Raw genomic sequence first — 20,887 nt, forward strand, 5'->3', positions numbered from 1 at the left:
GCATTAAATACCATTTTTCCCTTAGTGTCATGCACATCTGTAAAAAAACACATTGCTAGGTGTGTTATCCAATCAAGTACTTATGCAATGGGAATGTCACTTTGCATGTAAGTAAATTCAACCTAGTTGAAGGTGTGTGCAATGTATTGTGCCCATCGGATATGCTTTGCATTGTTGATCAAGCATAAAACACTGTTTTTGCCTTAGTGTCATGCACAACCATAAAAAAACATGGTCCTAGGTGTTTTATTCAAACAAGTACTTATCGGATGGGGGCTCCAGTTTGCATGCCAGTCCATTTCAACTAGATGTAGGTGCATGCATGGTCGATCATGCATTATATACAACGTTTTTCTTGTAGTGATATGCACATCCGCAAAAAAACACGTCCTAAAGTATGTTATCTGATCCTTGAGTACATATCGGATGGGTGTGCCTCTTTGAGAACATTTAATTACCACCTAGGGTAAGGTATAGGAAAATTATTATGCTCATCGGATATGCTTTGCATGGTCGATCGAGCATTAAATACCATTTTTGCCTTACTGTCATGCACATCCATAAAAAACACACTGCTAGGTGTGTTATCCAATCAAGTACTTATGCGATGGAAATACCACTTTGCAAGTAAGTCAATTCCACCTAGTTGAAGGTGTGTGCAAAGTATTGTGCCCATAGGATATGCTTTGCATTCTTGATCAAGCATAAAACACTGTTTTTTGCCTTAGTGTCACGCACAACCATAAAAAAACACGGTCCTAGGTGTGTTGTTCAAACAAGTGCTTATGGGAGAGGGGCTCCACTTTGCACCCAAGTCTTTTTCAACTAGGCTGAGGTGCGTGCAAATTATTGTCACCATCGGATATTCTTTGCATGGTCGATCACCCCTTATACAATGTTTTTCCTGTAGTGATATGCACATCCATAGAAAAACACGCCCTTAGGTATGTTATCCGATCAAGTACTTATGCGATGGGAATGCCACTTTTCATATAAGTAAATTCCACCTAGTTGAAGGTGTGTGCAAAGTATTGTGCCCATCGGATATGCTTTTCATTGTCGATCAAGCATAAAACACCGTTTTTTTCTTAGTGTCATGCACAACCATAAAAAAAAATGGTCCTACATGTGTTATTCAAACAAGTACTTATTGGATGGGGGTTCCACTTTGCACGCAAGATTATTTCAACTAGTTTGAGGTGCGTGCAAAGCATTATCACCATCAGATATGCTTTGCGTGGTCCATCACACATTATACAAGTTTTGCCTGTAGTGATATGCACATCTGTAAAAAAACAGGCCCTTAGGTATGTTATTTCTGTTGAGATATCAAGCTCTATCCCCGACATATCTCCTGGATGACTATCATTTATGTCACCGCCTATGTTAGTTGTACTCGTGGTGTAGTTAGACTACCACGTATGTTTTTGGTTTGGGTTCACATATGAACCACGTATTCTAGGTTTTGACATATAGGGTATTTCCCTCTTCTATTGTATGGTTGTTGTGTGCAAAAGTGAAGAAAGGCTTCACCCTCCAACCTTGTGTCCTCTCTCTTTTGTGTGTTGTGAAGAAAGCTGAACTTGAGTCTCCTATCTCTCTCCCTTTTTCTTTACATGGTATCAGAGCCTTGTTCGTGGTAAGGAGCTCAAGAAAGCTAGCCAAGTTTGTGGTGTCCTGGTAAGAGGACCAGTGTAGCTTTCCTATTTCGAGTTTGGGAGCAAATCTCTGCAGGTAGCACAGCCAGAAGTGCAGGAGTGCACTGCTTCAGATTGAGAGGCCCTTCGCGGTGCGGCGAGAGCGCAGTATATGCTGCGGGAGAGGGCGTAGCCCTTGGTGACTTTATTTTTCTGGTTTGAGGCCGTTTCGGGGCCAGTTTTGAAGGCGGAAGTTCTTCGCAGGCACTCAGAAAAAGGCCCTGTTTTTGCTGTGCGACCACCGCGCGGCTAGTCGGTGGAAAGGTGCCATAGAAATTGCATCGTATGCCTATGTGCAGAGATATTGGGAGTTGCAGATTCATGCCTATTGCCTGTTGATGCAAAATCATCACGAGGAAGTGACTGTGTGGTGAAATACCACTTTTGTCAGTGTTGCAGATCTGCCCCTGTGAGGCTCTTTGCAGAAGTTTTGCTATTTGCCCTTCTAAGGCATTTGCTGTGTTTACAGGTTGCTGTTGCAATTCGTGATTTGTAAAATGTCTGAGAATCTGTCTACCATTGTCAGTGAGAAGCTTGACAAGAACAACTTCCAAGCATGGAAGTTCAGGATGACAAACTTCTTTATGGGAAAGGGAGTTTGGGATTACATCAGTGGTGAAACTGCAGAACCAGTTTTGGGTGCTGCTCCCACTCCTGCTGAATTGAAGGCCTTTAAAGAATGGCATGAAAAAGCCAGAAAATGCCTGTATTGGCTGTCCGTTAGCATTTCAGATTCTATGATTGTGCATATACAGGATCTAGAGACGCCTAAGGAGGCATGGGATACATTGGTGAAGCTGTATAGCACAAATACCAAAGCACGAAAGATGCAGCTAAAGCAGGAGTTGCACAATGTGCAAAGGAAAAATATGAATATAAATGAGTATTCCTTGAAGGTGAAAGGCCTTGCAGATTCTCTTGCCTCCATTGGAGCACCTGTTGATGATGAGGACTTAGTGTCCGTGACCTTGAATGGTCTTGGGAAAGATTATGCATAATTTCGGACATCCATTGGAGTTCGTGAAACATTTCCTGATTTTCAGGAACTTATTGCTCTCTTGCTGAGTGAAGAGCAAAGGAATGGTGGTTCAGCCACCTCAACTTCTCAAGAGACTGCTTTCTACTCGAATACAGGTAGAGGCAGAGGTAGAGGAAGAGGCCGTTCTGGTGGCCGTGTAGGAAATCAGAACCAACAACAACAACAGGAAAACCAGTCCTATGGAGGAGGACGTGGTAGTTCTAGAGGCAGGGGGAGCCAAAGAGGCCGTGGTTCATGGCAAAGGAACCAGCAAGTAAATAGCAGCATAGAATGCTATTATTGTGGAAAGCCTGGACACAAGGAGAATACATGCTATAAAAAGCAGAATGACATCAAAAGTGAAAAGTTGGAGCAAAGCAACTATGCATCATCAAGTGGGCATGGTGACGACAGAAATGAGCACCTTTTTGTGATGCAGCATATGGTTAACTCCATGTCAGGAGATGCTGCATCTTGCAATGATGTTTGGTATGTTGATTCAGGTGCCTCTAACCACATGACCAGTCATGGTGAGTGGTTTCATGATGTCAGAAATTTGGATAAGCCAGGTTATGTTGAAACAGGTGATGATACTGCGCACCCAATTACGCAGGTTGGTAAAGTGCCATTGGCTATGCAGGATGGCAAAACAAAGTACTTGGCAGATGTACTTCATGTTCCAAAAATCACTAAGAACCTGGTTTCAGTTGGCCAGATGGTTGAGCAAGGTCTGCAGGTTAGATTTAATCCTGATGGATGCTTTGTTGAGGACTTGAAAAATAAATGCCGCTTGGTTGCGAAAGGCAACAAAAATGGAAGAATGTTCACCTTGGATGTTGATATGCTTGAGGTGAAAGCTGCTATGTTTGCGCATGGGAGAGGTGTCATTGCAGATATTGAGATATGGCACAAGCGCATTGGGCACGTGAATATACAAAGGCTGAAATCTATGCAAACGAAAAACATTGTTGCAGGTTTGCCTAAATTCAGAGTTGAGGGAATGCAAAAGGTATGTGAAGCATGCCAAATGGGTAAGCAGGCCAGACATGCATTTCCTAAAAATGCTAAGGTGAGCAGAATACCTTTGGAAGTGATCCATTCAGATGTTTGGACAACCAAAGCTGCTTCTATTGGTGGATGCCATTATTATGTGACGTTTATTGATGACTACACAAGGAAGGTGTGGATTTATTTTATGAAGCACAAAAGTGAAGTGTTCAGCCATTTCAAGGCTTTTAAGGCCATGGTTGAAAAAGAGAAAGGTGTGCATATTAAAGTGCTAAGATCTGATGGAGGGGGAGAGTACTTTTCAGAAGAATTTTGTGAATATCTGAAAGAACAGGGAATTCAAAGGAAGTACTCATGCAGGTCTACCCCTCAGCAGAATGGGGTTGCAGAAAGGAAGAACAGGCATATTGCAGAAGTAGGACGGGCGATCCTAAATGAGAAAAACATGCCTGATTATTTTTGGGCTGAAGCAGTAGCAACTGCTGTTTATATTATGAACAGAACCCCCACTGCAGCTGTCCATGGCATGACACCTGAAGAAATGTATACAGGCCAAAAACCAGATATTTCTCACTTGAAGGTATTTGGTTGCATAGCTTATGTTCATGTTCCTGATGAGAAGAGAACAAAGCTGGATCCAAAGGCAGAAAAATGCATCTTTATTGGATATGCTCAGCACCAGAAAGGGTATCGCTGTTATAACCCTTCCACCCGCAAAATGCAAGTGAGCAGAGATGTTGTTTTTGATGAAATGAGCAGCTGGTATGCACCAACTGTTATGGTAGGAGATGTAGATGCAGGAAATGGGAATGCTGCAATAAATGCAGAGCAGCAATCTCAAGCCTTGAGTGGACCCAGAGAGTCCTCTACTAGTGGATCTAATGCATGGACAGGGAGATTGAGATCTAGTGAATCGTCACATGGCAGTCCTGATAGTGTTGTGCAGGTATCACATAAGGGAAAAGAAAAAGTGGACCATGCTCCAGTATTTGATGTGTCTGCTGGTAGCTCTCATGTTGATGGAGAGTCAAGTGGCTCTGAAATGAGCCTTGATGAGGAACTTGGGATTCCTTCTGTTGTTACACCTGGTGCAAGGAAAAGCAGGCATGATTTAAAGACGCCTGCAACTGATCCATTTGTACGGAGGTCCACTCGTATTAAGTATCCAGTTGACAGGCTGAGATATGATGGGTATACAGCACATCACTATGCTAATATGGTCAAGGTTCTAGAGGAGCTAGAGCCCACATGTTTTGAGGATGCAGCAGGGCATAAAAATTGGGAAGCAGCTATGGATGAAGAGATGGCTGCCTTGGATGCAAACCACACTTGGGATTTGATGCCTTTGCCTCATGATAAGAAGGCTATTGGCTGCAAGTGGGTTTACAAAGTAAAGCACAATGCTGATGGGTCTGTTAGCAGGTACAAGGCAAGATTGGTTGCCAAAGGTTTTGCACAGACATATGGAATTGACTATGAGGAAACTTTCAGCCCAGTTGCAAGGATGGCAACCGTGAGAGCAGTAATTGCTATGGCTGCTGCAAAGGGATGGTCTTTGCATCAGATGGATGTGAAAAATGCCTTCTTGCATGGTGACTTGCAGGAAGAGGTTTATATGATGCAGCCAGAAGGTTATGAGGATAAAGCACACCCCGATTTTGTATGCAGGTTGCGCAAAGCCTTGTATGGCTTAAAACAGGCGCCGAGGGCATGGTCAGACAAGATAGGGCAATATCTTGTCACTATTGGATTTCAGATTTCCAATTCAGATTTTTCACTTTATGTGAAAAGGACAAACAGAGGGATTGTGCTTATAGTCATCTATGTTGATGACTTGATTATTACAGGTGATAGTGATGCAGACATTAATGAAGTGAAGCTGCTGTTGAAGCAGAAATTTGAGATGAAGGATTTGGGAGAACTGCGTTACTTCTTGGGCATTGAGGTTATTAGATCCCCGAGTGGGATATGGCTGTTGCAAAGGCAATACGGTTTGGACATGCTGTCCAAATATGGGATGACAGGCTGTAAGCCTATCTCTGTTCCATTGGAGCAGAATGTGAAGCTCAATGCAGAGTCAGGTGAGCTTCTTGAAGATATTACTATGTACAGGCGCATAGTAGGTAGCTTGATTTACATGACTATAACCCGACCAGATTTGAGCTATGCTGTGGGGCTGGTGAGTCAGTTTATGCAGGCACCGAGGAAGCCACATTTGGATGCGGCTAGGCGCATACTGCGGTATGTGAAGTCCACATTGCATTATGGACTGTTTTATGAAGCTGGGTGTGCATTACAGGTACATGGATACATAGATGCTGACTGGGCTGGTAGTGTCTCAGACAGGAGATCTACTAGTGGTTTTATGTTTTCCCTTGGGAGTGGTGCCATCAGTTGGAGCAGCAAGAAGCAGCCAACAGTTGCCTTGTCGAGCACAGAGGCTGAGTACAGGGGTGCAGCAATGGCTGCATGTGAGGTAGCTTGGTTACGGAAGCTACTTGCAGATATGGGACAGTCAGTTCATGCAGCAGTTGTCATTCATTGTGACAACATTAGCAGCATCATGCTTGCTAATAACCCAGTTTATCATGCTAGAACGAAGCACATTGAGGTGCACTATCACTTTGTGAGAGAGAAGGTTCTAGCTGGTGAGATTGATCTTGTCTATGTCAGCACTGAGGAGCAGGTGGCTGATATCTTTACGAAGGCATTGGGTACCGAGAAGCTTCGTAGATTTAGGAGCTTGCTTGGTGTACGTGAGATGGATTTGAGCTTGAGGGGGAGTGTTGAGATATCAAGCTCTATCCCCGACATATCTCCTGGATGACTATCATTTATGTCACCGCCTATGTTAGTTGTACTCGTGGTGTAGTTAGACTACCACGTATGTTTTTGGTTTGGGTTCACATATGAACCACGTATTCTAGGTTTTGACATATAGGGTATTTCCCTCTTCTATTGTATGGTTGTTGTGTGCAAAAGTGAAGAAAGGCTTCACCCTCCAACCTTGTGTCCTCTCTCTTTTGTGTGTTGTGAAGAAAGCTGAACTTGAGTCTCCTATCTCTCTCCCTTTTTCTTTACAATTTCATCAAGTACATACCGCATGGGTGTGCCTCTTTGAGAACATTTGAATACCACCTAGGTTAAGGTGTAAGTAAAATATTTTTCCCATCCGCCGATATGCTTTGTGTGGTCGATCAAGTACTAAATACCATTTTTGCCTTTGTGTCATGCACATCTGTTAACACACACTTCCAGGTGTGTTATCCGGTCAAGTACTTATGCGATGGGAATTCCACTTTGCATGTAAGTCAATTCCAACTATTTGAAGGTGTGTGAAAAGTATTGTGCCCATCTGATATGCTTTGCATTGTCGATCAAGCATAAAACACCGTTTTTGCCTTAGTGTCATGCACAACCATAAAAAAACACGGTCCTAGGTGTGTTATTCAAACAAGTACTTATCAGATATAGGGGCTCCACTTTGCACCCAAGTCCATTTCAGCTAGGTTGCAGTGCATGAAAAGTATTGTCACCATCGGATATGATTTGCATGGTCACTAATGCCTTATACAATGTTTTTCCTGTAGTGATATGCACATCTGCAAAAAAACACACCCTTAGGTATGCTATCCGATCAAGTACTTATGCGATGGGAATGCCACTTTGCATGTAAGTCAATTCCACTTAGTTGAACATGTGTGCAAAGTATTGTGCCCATCAAATATGATTTGCAATGTCAATCAAGCATAAAACACCGTTCTTGCCTTAGTGTGATGCATAACCATAAAAAAATAGGGTCCTACGTGTGTTATTCAAACAAGTACTTATCCGATGGGGGCTCCACTTTGCACGCAAGTCCATTTCAACTAGGTTGAGGTGCTTGAAAAAGTATTGTCACCATCGGATATGATTTGCATGGTTGATCACGCATTATAAAACGTTTTTCTTGTAGTGATATGCACATCCGCAAAAAAATAGGCCCTTAGGTATGTTATCTGATCAAGTACTTATCGCATGGGTGTGCCTCTTTGATAACATTTCAACAACACCTAGGTTAAGCTATAGGTAAACTATTGTGCCCATCCGATATTCTTTGCGTGGTCGATCAAGTACTAAATACCATTTTAACCTTAGTGTCATGCACATCCGTAAAAAAACACACTTCTAGGTGTGTTATCCGATCAAGTACTTATGCGATGGGAATGCCACTTTGCAAGTAAGTCAATTCCACCTATTTGAAGGTGTGTGAAAAATATTGTGCCCATCAGATATGCTTTGCATTGTCGATCAAGCATAAACACCGTTTTTGCCTTAGTGTCATGCACAACCATAAAAAAATGCGGTCCTAGGTGTGTTATTTGATCAAGTACTTATCGGATGGGGGCTCCACTTTGCACACAAGTCCATTTAAACTAGGTTGAGGTGTATACAAAGTATTGTCACCATCGGATATGCTTTGCATGGTCGATCACGCATTATCCACCGTTTTTTCGGTGGTGATATGCACATCTGTAAAAAAACATGCCCTTAGGTATGTTATCTGACCAAGTACTTATCGGATGGGTGTGCCTCTTTGAGAAAATTTCAATACTACCTAGGGTAAGGCATGGGGAAAATATTATCCCCTTCGGATATGCTTTGCATGGTCGATCGAGCATTAAATACCATTTTTGCCTTAGTGTCATGCACATTCATAAAACAACACCTTGCTAGGTGTGTTATCCAATCAAGTGCTTATGGGATGGGAATGCCACTTTACATGTAAGTAAATTCCACCTAGTTGAAGGTGTGTGTAGAGTATTGTGCCCATCGGATATGCTTTGCATTGTCGATCAAGCATAAAACATTGTTTTTGCCTTAGTGTCATGCACAATCATAAAAAAACATGGTCCTAGGTGTGTTATTCAGACAAGTACTTATCGGATGGGGGCTCCACTTTGCACGCAAATCCATTTCAACTAGATTGAGGTGCGTGCAAGGTATTGTCACCATCATATATGCTTTGCATGGTCAATCATGCATTATACAACGTTTTTCCTGTAGTGATATGCACATCCGCAAAAAGACACGTCCTAAAGTATGTTATCTGATCAAGTACTTATCGGATGGGTGTGAGTCTTTGAGAAAATTTAATTAACATCTAGGTTAAGGTCTAGGAAAAGTATTTCGCCCATCAGATATGCTCTACATGGTCGATCGAGCATTAAATACCATTTTTGCCTTAGTGTCATGCACATCCGTAAAAACACACACTTCTAGGTGTGTTCTCCAGTCAAGTACTTATGCAATGGGAATGCCACTTTGCATGTAAGTCAATTCCACCTAGTTGAAGGTGTGTGCAAAGTATTGTGCCCATCGGATATGCTTATCATTGTCGATCAAGCATAAAACACCGTTTTTTTGCCTTAGTGTCATGCACAACCATAAAAAAACACGGTGTGTTTTTCAAACAACTACTTATCGGATAGGGGCTCCACTTTGCACCCAAGTCTGTTTCAACTAGGTTGAGGTGCGTGCAAATTATTGTCACCATCGGATATGCTTTGCATGGTTGATCACGCCTTATACAATGTTTTTCCTGTAGTGATATGCCCATTCGCAAAACAACACGTCCTTAGGTACGTTATCCGATCAAGTACTTATGCCATGGGAATGCAACTTTGCATGTAAGTCAATTCCACCTATTTGAAGGCATGTGCAAAGTATTGTGCCCATCAGATATACTTTGCGATGTCGATCAAGCATAAAACACCGTTTTTGCCTTAGTGTCATGCACAACCATAAAAAAACATGGTCCTATGTGTGTTATTTAAACAAGTACTTATCCGATGGGGGCTGCACTTTGTAGGCAAGTCCATTTCAACTAGCTTGAGATGCGTGCAAATTATTGTCACCATCGGATATGCTTTCCATGGTCGATCACGCATTATACAACATTTTTCCTGTAGTGATATGCACATCCAGAAAAAAACAGGCCCTTAGGTATGTTATCTGACCAAGTACTTATCAGATGGGTGTGCCTCTTTGAGAAAATTTCAATACCACCTAGGTTAAGGCATAGGAAAAGTATTGTGTGCATCCGATATGCTTTGCATGGTCGATCAAGTATTAAATACCATTTTTGTGTTAGTGTCATTCACATCCGTAAAAAAACACGCTGCTAAGTGTGTTATCCGATCAAGTACTTATGCGATGGGAATGCCACTTTGCATGTAAGTAAATTCCACCTATTTGAAGGTGTGTGCAAAGTATTTTGCCCATCAGATATGCTTTGCATTGTCGATCAAGCATGAAACACCGTTTTTGCCTTAGTGTCATGCACAATCATAAAAGAACACGGTGCTAGGTGTGTTATCTGAACAAGTACTTATTGGATGGGGGCTCCACATTGCATGCAAGTCCATTTCAACTAGGTTGAGGTGCATGCAAAGTATTTTCACCATCAGGTATTCTCTGCATGGTCGATCACACATTATCCAACGTTTTTACGGTGGTGATATGCACATCCACAAAAAAACACGCCCTTAGGTATGTTATCTGACAAAGTACTTATTCGATGGGTGTGCATCTTTAAGAACATTTCAATACCACCTATGTTAAGGCATGGGAAAAGTATTGTGCCCATTGGATATCCTTTGCATGGTTGATCGAGCATTAAATACCATTTTTGCCTTAGTGTCATGCACTTCCGTAAAAAAACACGTTGCTAGGTGTGTTATCTAATCAAGTACTTATGCGATGGGAATGCCACTTTGCATGTAAATCAATTCCAGCTAGTTGAAGGTGTGTGAAAAGTATTGTGCCCATTGGATATGCTTTGCATTGTAAATCAAGCATAAAATACCGTTTTTGCCTTAGTGGCATGCACAACCATAAAAAAACACGGTCCTAGGTATGTTATTCAAACAAGTACTTATTGGATGGGGGCTCCACTTTGTGCGCAAGTCCATTTCAACTAGGTTGAGGTGCATGCAAAGTGTTTTCACCATCAGATATACTTTGCATGGTCGATCACACATTATACAACGTTTTTGCGGTAGTGATATGCACATCCACAAAAAAACACGTCCTTAGGTATGTTATCTGACCAAGTACTTATCGGATGGGTGTGCCTCTTTGAGAAAATTTCAATATCACCTAGGTTGAGGTGTGGAAAAAGTATTGTGCGCATCGGATATGCTTTTCATGGCCGATCAAGCATTAAATACCATTTTTGCCTTAGTGTCATGCACATCCGTAAAAAACATGCTGCTAGGTGTGTTATCTGATCATGTACTTATGCGATGGGAATGCCACTCTGCATGTAAGTCAATTCGACCTAGTTGAAGCTGTGTGCAAAGTATTGTGCCCATCGGATATGCTTTGCATTGTCGATCAAGCATAAAACACCATTTTTGACTTAGTGTCATGCACAACCATAAAAAAACACAGTCCTAGGTGTGTTATTCAAACAAATACTTATCGGATGGGGGGTCGACTTTGCATGGAATTCTGTTTCAACTAGGTTGAGGTGCATGCAAAGTATTGTCACCATCGGATATGCTTTTCATGGTCGATCATGCATTATACAACATTTTTCCGGTAGTGATATGCACATCCGCAAAAAAACATGCCCTTAGGTATGCTATGTGACCAAGTACTTATCGGATGGGTGTGGCTGTTTGAGAACATTTCAATACCACCTAGGTTGAGGGGTAGGAAAAATATTTTGCCCATCGGATATCGTTTGCATGGTTGATCGGGTATTAAATACTATTTTTGCTCTAGTGTCATGGACATTCATAAAAAAACACGCTGCTAGGTATGTTATCCGATTAAGTACTTATGGGATGGGTGCTACACTTTGCATGTAAGTCAATTTCACCTAGTTTAAGGTGTGTGAGAAGTATTATGCCCATCGGATATGCTTTGCATTGTCAATCAAGCATAAAACACTGTTTTTGCCTTAGTGTCATGCACATTCGTTAAAAAACACACTGCTAGGTATGTTATTCGATCAAGTACTTATGGGATGGGTGCTCCACTTTGCACGTAAGTTTGTTTGAACTAGGTTGATGTGCGTGCAAAGTATTGTGACCATTGGATATGCTTTGCATGGTCGATCACGCATTATCCACCATTTTTGCCATAGTGATATGCACATCCGCAAAAAAACACACCCTTGGGTATGTTATCTGACCAAGTACTTATCGGATAGGTATGCCTCTTTGAGAACATTTTAATACCACCTAGGTTGAGGCATATTTAAAGTATTGTGCCCAACGGATATCCTTTGCATGGTCGATCGAGGATTAAATGCCATTTTTGCTCTAGTGTCATGCACATCTGTAAAAAAACACGCTGCTAGAATGTTATTTGACCAAGTACTTATGGGATGGGCACTCCACTTTGCATGTATGTCAATTTCACCTCGTGTAAGTATTGTGAAAAGTATTATGCCCATCAGATATGCTTTGCATTGTCGATCAAGCATAAAACACCATTTTTATCTTAGTGTAATGCACAACCATTAAAAAACATGGTCCTAGGTGTATTATTCAAACAAGAACTTATTGGATGGGGGTTCCACTTTGTACCCAAGTCATGTTAAACTAGGTTGAGGTGTAGGAAAAGCATAAAGTACTTACCTTACAAGTATGCATCTATGGCAGCACAAAAACTTTTAAGGAAAGACGAAGACCATTGCATGGAAGAATGCATCAATGTACAGGTGAGGCATGATGTAGTGCATAGTGCCATTAAGTATTTGTTGTAAGAGAAACAAATCCCACTTAGTCATTATAACATTGACTGTAATGTGGTCAAGCATATAGCTTCTTTGTGAACACCCAAGGTAAAGCTATGGGCAAATAGGTGGATTAAAAAGGATGAGGATGGATCAGAAATAGTAACCTCTTACATGAGAAAAGAAATCCCACAACAGCTGGTTGCATATGTGGAAAGATTAATCAGCAAGATAAGGATGCCGACAGATATGCACCAAAGCTTTCATTTCAATGTACAGGTTATGTCAGAGTTTGGAAAGATTTCAATTCAATGCAGTAAAGAGAGGCAAGAGAGAATGTGGCATAGCGATTCAATCTCTTGAATCATTCTTCTTGTGTATGCGGAGTCCCAACCTTGATCACTCCTTACAAAAGAACATAAGAGGAAATTCAAATAATTGAGATTGATGCTAGAAGAGCAAGATATTCCCAGGTCCATACATTATTTAAAAAAAACTATGTAAGTCCTGCAAAAAGTGGGAGTCTCTTGCTTACCATGGTGGAGAATTTGCAACCGGCAAGTTGGGAGGTCACCTTGTGCAGGATGGGATATTTATTTGAGGATTTCCTCAGAAAAGGCAACTCCACAAATATTATTAAAAACAAGCATTTCATGGCCTATTTTCAGCTTCAAGCAAATCTAACCACAGGCTATGAAAAAGAGGTAGAGCACAAGGAGACTAATGACATGGATGATGACCTTGAAGATCATAATGTCCCAGTTGATGATGATGAAAAGATGGACTTACATAACCCGTTCAGAGAGAGGTTGGTGGATGAAGAGAAAGATGATGATGCCTTCTTTGATAATTATGGCTCGCAGGGTTATGTAAAAAGGCCACTACAAAAATACTTAGCAGTATGAACTCTCTAACTTAATACAATACCACCTAGGTTGAGGAGTACAAAAATTGTTGTGCCCATCGGATATCCTTTGCATAATCGATCGAGCAATAAATACTATTTTTGCTCGTGTCATGCACATTCGTAAAAAAACACACTGCTAGGTATTTTATCCAATCAAGCACTTATGGGATGGGAGTGCCACTTTGCATGTAAGTCAATTCCACCTAGTGGAAGGTGTGTGCAAAGTATTGTGCCCATCGGATATGCTTTGCATTGTCAATCAAGCATAAAACACCGTTTTTTCCTTAGTGTCATGCACAACCATGAAAAAACACAGTCCTAAGTGTGTTAATTAAACAAGTACTTATCGAATGAGGCTCCACTTTGCACGCAAGTCTGTTTCAACTACCTTGAGGTGCGGGCAAAGTATTATCACCATCGGATATGATTTGCATGGTCGATCACGCATTATACACCATTTTTTCCCTAGTGATATGCACATTCGTAAAAAAACATGCCCTTAGGTGTGTTATCTGACCAAGTACTTATCAGATGGGTGTGCCTCTTTGAGAACATTTCAATACCACCTAGGTTGTAGTGTAGGAAAAGTGTTGTGCCCATCGGATATCCTTTGCATGGTCGATCGAGCATTAAATACTATTTTTGCTTTAGTGTCATGCACATCCGTAAAAAAAACACACTGCTAGGTATGTTATCCGATCAAGAACTTATAGGATGGGTGTGCCACTTTGCATGTAAGTCAATTCCACCTAGTTGAAGGTGTGTGCAAAGTATTGCGCCCATCGGATATGCTTTGCATTGTTGATCAGGCATAAAACACCGTTTTTGCCTTAGTGTCATGCACAATGATGAAAAAACACGGTCCTAAGTGTGTTAATCAAACAAGTACTTATCAGATGGGGGCTCCAGTTTGCACACAAGTCCGTTTAAACTAGGTTGACATGCGTGCAAAGTATTGTCACCATCGGATATGCTCTACATTGTCGATTACGCATTATACAATGTTTTTCCCGTAGTGATACGCACATCCGCAAAAAAACATGCCCTTAGGTATGTTATCTGACCAAGTACTTATTGGATGGGTGTGCCTTTTTGAGAACATTTCAATACCACCTAGGTTAAGGCATAGGAAAAGTATTGTGCCCATCGGATATGCTTTGCATGGTCAATCGAGCATTAAATACCATTTTTGCCTTAGTGTCAAGCACATCCGTAAAAGAACACACTGCTAGGTGTGTTCTCGGATCAAGTACTTATGCGATGGGAATGCCACTTTGCATGTAAGTCAATTATACCTAGTTGAAGGTGTGTGCAAAGTATTGTGCCCATCGGATATGCTTTGCATTGTCGATCAAGCATAAAACACCGTTTTTGCCTTTGTGTCATGCACAACCATATAAAAACACGACTGTAGGCGTGTTGTTCAAATAAGTACTTATCGAATGGGGGCTCCACTTTGCACGCAAGTCTGTTTCAACTACATTGAGGTGCATGCAAAGTATTGTCACCATCAGATATGCTTTGCATGGTCGATCACGCATTGTACATCATTTTTTTCCTAGTGATATGGACATCTGCAAAAAAACACGCCCTTAGGTGTATTATTTGACCAAGTACTTATCAGATGGGTGTGCCTCTTTGAGAACATTTTAATACCACCTAGGTTGAGGCGTACTAAAGGTTTTGTGCCCATCAGATATCCTTTTCATGGTCGATCGAGCATTAAATACTATTTTTGCTCTAGTGTCATGCACATCTGTAAAAAAACACATTGCTAGGTATGTTATTTGATCAAGCAGTTATGGTATGGGCGTGCCACTTTGCATGTAAGTCAATTCCACCTAGTTGAAGGTGTGTGAAAAGTATTGTGCCCATAGGATATGCTTTGCATTGTCGAACAAGCATTAAACAATGTTTTTGCCTTAGTGTCATGCACAACCATTAAAAAACACGGTCCTAGACATGTGTTATTTGACTAAGTACTTATGGGGCACGCCACTTTGCATGTAAGTCAATAATACCTAGGTTGAGATGTGTGCAAAGTATTGTGAGGATCGCATATGCATTGCATTGTCGATTAAGCATAAATCAGCATTTTTGCCTTAGTGTCATGGACAACAACCAATAAAAAACATGGTCCTAGGTGTGATATTGTAAAAAGTACTTATTGAATGGGTGTTTCACTTTGCATAGAATACCATTCCACTGCTTTTGAGGCATGTGCAAAGTATTGTGCCCATCGGATATGCTTTACATGGTAGATTGAGTATTAAATACTATTTTTAGCCTTCGTGTCATGTACAACCGTCAAAAAACACGATCGTAGGTGTATTTTTCAAACAAGTACTTATTGGATGGGGATGCCACTTTGCACACAAGTCAATACTGCCTAGGTTGAGGAACGTGCAAAGTCTTGTGTCCATTGGATATGCTTTGCATAGTCGATCTCACATTATACACCATTTTGTTCCTAGTGTTATGCACAATCATCATAAAATACGTTTGGAGGTGTGTTATCCGAACAAGTACTTATGGGATAGGTGCACCACTTTGTATGCAAGTCAATATGACCTAGGTTGAGGCGTGTACAAAGTTTTGTGCCCATCGGAGAAATGTAGATGCGATAATATTAGAAAATTCTCGGCATGTGTATATGTGTGTGTGTGTGTGGCAAACAATTTTGATACAAAAAAGTAAACACCTAGTGCACAAATTATGCACTTCATACCTTGAGTAAATAAGCTTGTTGATGAGGATAAATACGCCCTTGAATAAAAGCACAAATGTTATATGACCACAATAGGATCACTTTGACACCTGTGATTTTGCCCACATGTAAGTTTGCAAATAGTATAAAAAGCATATAATAATATATTAATAGTTTGCAAATGTGTATAGCAAGTGAGTAATGGGAAGTGGAAGTGGGAGTGAGGAGGGAGGAGTGGAATGGGAGAGGGAAGTAATAGGGGTGTATGATAATAAGTATAAAAAATAGTATAATAATATATTAATAGTTTTCAAATGGCAAGTGAGTAATGGGAAGTGGAAGTGAGAGTGGGGAGGGAAGAATGGAATGGGAGAGGGGAAGGTAATTATAGGGGAGTAGGATAATAAGGGAGTGAAAAGAGTGAGGGGAGTTAATAGGGGATGAAAAAGAGGAGGATGAGATGGGGAAATATGGGATTTTGGGAAATGGGAGGAGTATGGGACGTGGTGGAAATGTGGGATGGGAGTGGTGGCAATGGGGAAGAAGAAGAAATGGATGGATGGGGGGAGGGCTAATGGAAGATTGGGATGAGGGATGGGGATCCAAAGGGAGAGGGGGAGTAATGGGAGCTAATGGGAGAGGGGATAAATGAAAAGCCAATAGGAGAGAGGGGAGGAATGGAAAGCCAATAGGAGAGGAGGAGCAAAACCTAATTTTTCTTATATATAGTCTTCCTTCTTCATTCATTCTCCCCTCATTTCATTCATTGAAGTAAGAAAGCAAGGACGATCAAGAAAGCAAGGAAGGAAGAGCAAGAAAGCAAGAAAGAGCAAACTTACAAACTTTTTCCAGGTACTTGCAAATTTTTTTGATTAATTCTTTATCTAGATTTTTTATAAAAATTTTGAAGAGAGAGGAACGAGAGAGAGAAAGGTTCCTGCTGGGAGGGGAGGAGAAGAAGAGGATGGAGGGGCTGGAGGGAAGGGAGGAGGAAGGGAGGGAGAGGGGGGGGCGGAGTAGAGGTGGGAAAGGAGGAGGGAAGGGGGGTGGGGGGGGCTGGGATAGCCTCCCTTGGAGGGGGGGAAGGGGGGGGGCGGCGACCATCCTGGAGGGGGGGAAGGGGGGCTGGCGGGAGGGGGGGAGGGGGGGGCTGGCGGGGGGGGAAGGGGGGAGGGGGGGCTGGCGCCCCCCTCCAGGGGGAAGGGGGGATGGGGGGGTGGAGAGGGAAGGGGGTGGGAGGGGGGCGGGGGCTAGCCGGGGGGGTGGTTGGCGGGGGGGGGGGGGGGAGGGGGGGAGGGGGGAAGGGGGGAGGGGGGGAAGGGTGGAGGGGGGAAGGGGGGCGGGGGGTAGGGGGCGAACGGGGCCAAGGGGGGGAAGGGGAGAGGGGGGGGTTGCGCCCCCCTGAAGGGGCGCGGGGGGGAAGGGGGTGGGGGCTGGTGGCTGCAACTGCCAGACCCCCTGGAGGGGGGAAGGGGGGATGGGGGGGAAGGGGGTAAGGGGGGGGGAAAGACGGGGTGGGGAAGAGGGGGGGGGAGGGCTGGCGGCCGCGTGGAGGGGGGGGCGGGGGTGAAGGGGTGGGAGGGGGAAGGGGGTGCGAGGGGGGGGAAGGGCTAGCGGCCGCGGCCGCTAACTCGTGGAGGGGGGGCAGGGGTGAAGGGGTGGGAGGGGGAAGGGGGTGCGAGGGGCACGGGGGCCCATGGAGGGGGGGCGGGGGTGAAGGGAGGGGAGGGGGAAGGGGGTGGGAGGGGCTGGCGGCCGCCGCCACCAGCCCTAGGGAAGGGGGTGGAAAGTGGGGGGGGAAGGGCTTGCCGCCACATGGAGGGGGGGGAGGGGGGGTTGGCGGCCACGGGAAGGGGGGAGGGGGGGGAGAGGGGGGGGAAGGGCTGGCGGCCGCGATTGCCAACTCATGGACGGGGGGCCCGGGGTAAAGGGGGGGGAGGGGGAAGGGGGTGGGAGGGGCACGGAGGGCTGGCGGGGGGGGGGGGGGAGAGGGGGGGGGGCTAGCGGCCGCGGCCACCAGCCCGAGGGAAGGGGGGATGGGGAAGAGGGGGGGAAGGGCTGGCGGCCACGGCCGCCAGCCCCGTGGAGGGAAGGTTGGGCCGCCAGCCCCATGGAGGGGGGGGGAAGGGGGGGTGGGGGGGGTGGGGAAGAGCGGCTAGCAGCCTGCCAGCCTCGTGGAGGGGGGAAGGGGGGAATGGGGGGCTGGCGCCCCCTCCAGGGGGAAGGGGGGCGGGGGAGGGGGGTAAGTGGGGATGGGGAGGTGGAGGGGGAAGGGGGTGGGAGGGGGATGGGGGGTTGGTGGGGGGAGGGAAGGGGGGAGGGGGGGGGAGCTGCCAGCCCCGTGGAGGGGGGGAAGGGTGGAGGGGGGGCGGGGTCGAGGGGCGGAGCGGGAGGGGGGGGAGGGGAGGGAAGGAGGGGAGGGCGGGGTCGAGGGGGGGAGGGGAGCGGAAGGAGAGAGAGAGAGAGAGAGAGAGAGAGAGAGAGAGAGAGAGGGAGAGGAGAGGAGGGAGCCGAAGGAGAGAGAGGGGAGAGGAGGGAGGGGAGTGAGAGAGAAAGTGAGGGGAGGGAGAGAGAGAGAGTGAGGGGGGAAGGTATTGGAGAGAGAGAGAGTGAGGGAGAGAGAAACAAGGGAGTAGAGAGAGAGAGGTCGAATTTTTACAAGAGCGACAAATAAGGTTTGACTTAGGAAAAGAATAAAAGGGACTTACTAGAAGAAAGTATCAAGAAGAATGTTGAACACAAATTTGAATTCTTACAACTAAGAGTAGAACTATCACGAGCAAGAGTGACAAATAAGATTCTTGCTCAAATAAGATTTGACTTACTATCACGAGCAAGAGCCACAAATAAGATTCTTGCTCAAATAAGATTACTATCACAAGCAAGAGCGACAAATAAGATTTGACTTACTATCATGAGCAAGAGCGACAAATAAGATTTGACTTACGAGAAGAATGAAAGGGACTTACAAGAAGAATGAAAGGGACTTACGAGAAGAAAGTATCAAGTAGAATGTTGAACATAAATTTGAATTCAAATTTATAATGAATTCAAATTTTCCTCTCTTTTTTGAAAATTCAAATTTATGCATAGGAGGAGTGGGCTAGTTTTTCTTATATATACTCTTCTTTCCATTCATTCATTCTCATTCTCTCCTCATTTCATTGAAGCAACCAAGAGCTGAAGAGAAAGGATAAGCGGAGCCTTACTTTTTTCACTTTTTCCAGGTACTTGCATTCTTTTTCATTCATCCTGTTATTCTTTTTCTTTACTTACAATTCTTTTTCAAATAGTTTCTTGTTAAAGTTTTTGAGTTCTATTTCTTAAAATTTGACTTGTAATTCTTTTTCAATTAGTTTATTGTTAAAGTTTTTGAGGAGAGGGGGTCTTTTAGAAGGCATTACAATTCTTAAAGTTTTTAAATTAGTTTCTTATTTGAGTTTTTGAGTTCTATTTTAATTAGTTTCTTATTTATATTTGAGTTTGTAAATTTGAGAAATGAGAGAATAGGGAGGGAGAGAAAGAGAGAGGAGAGAGGAGAGAGGGAAAGAGAGAAATTAAGAGAGAGAAGAGGGGCTCTTGGCGACCGTGGCCGCAGGAGTAGGGAGGGAGAGAAAGAGAGAGAGGAGAGAGGGAGAGAGAGAGAGAGATTCACAAAGAGAAGAGGGGCTCCTTAAATGAGAGAGAAGAGTAGGGAGGGAAAGAAAGAGAGAGGAGAGAGGGGGAGAGAGATTAAGAGAGAGAAGAGGGTCTCCTGGTGGCCGTGGCTACTTGAGGGAGGGAGAGAGTAGGGAGAGAGAGGGAGAGAGAGAGAAAGAGAGAGAGGGAGAGAGAGAGAAAGAGAGAGAGAGGGAAAGAGAGAGAGGGAGAGAGAGAGAAAGAGAGAGAGGGAGAGAGAGGGAGAGAGAGAGATGTTTATCAGAATGGAATGTGGCGAGAGGAGAGAGCGAAAGAGAGAAATTAAGAGAGAGAAGAGGGGCTCTTTGGGGCCATGGCCACCAAAGGGAGAGAGAGAATGAGAAATGAGAGAGAAGAGTAGGGAGGGAGAGAGACAAGAGATTAAGAGAGAGAAGAGGGGATCCTTAAATGAGAGAGAAGAGTAGGGAGGGAAAGAAAGAGAGAGCTGAGACGTGGCCGCCAAAGGGAGAGAGAGAATGAGAAATGAGAGAGAAGAGTAGGGAGGGAAAGAAAGAGAGAGAGGGAGAGAGAGAATGAGAAATGAGAGAGAAGAGTAGGGAGGGAGAGAAAGAGAGAGGGAGAGAGACAAGAGATTAAGAGAGAGAAGAGGGGCTCCTTAAATGAGAGAGAAGAGTAGGGAGGGAAAGAAAGAGAGAGCTGAGAGAGGGAGAGAGAGAAGAGAGTCTCCTTGCAGCAATGAGAGAGAAGAGTAGGAAGGGAAAGAAAGAGAGGAAGGGAGAGGGAGAGAGAGAGAGAGAGAGAAGAGAAGAGGGAGAGTTAGGGAGAGAGAAAGAGAGTGAGGGAGGAAGAGAGAGAGAGAGAGAAAGAGAGAGAGGGAGAGAGAGGGAATGAAACTTCTCTGCTAGAAGAGTAGGGAGGGAAAGGAAGAGAGGGAGGGAGAGGGAGAGACAAAGAGAGAGAGAGAAGAGAAGAGGGAGACTTAGGGAGAGAGAAAGAGAGAGAGGGAGGAGAGAGAGAGAGAAAGAGAGAGAGAGAGGGAGAGGGAGAGAGAGAGAGAGAAGAGAAGAGGGAAAGAAAGAGAGGGAGGGAGAGGGAGAGAGAGAGAGAGAAGAGAAGAGGGAGACTTAGGGAGAGAGAAAGAGAGAGAGGGAGAGAGAGAGAGAAAGAGAGAGAGAGAGAGAGA

This window comes from Dipteris shenzhenensis, chromosome 13 (genome assembly GCF_047967505.1).
Source record: "Dipteris shenzhenensis isolate YYH24624 ecotype China chromosome 13, Dip_SZ_1.0, whole genome shotgun sequence".
NCBI lineage: Eukaryota > Viridiplantae > Streptophyta > Polypodiopsida > Gleicheniales > Dipteridaceae > Dipteris > Dipteris shenzhenensis.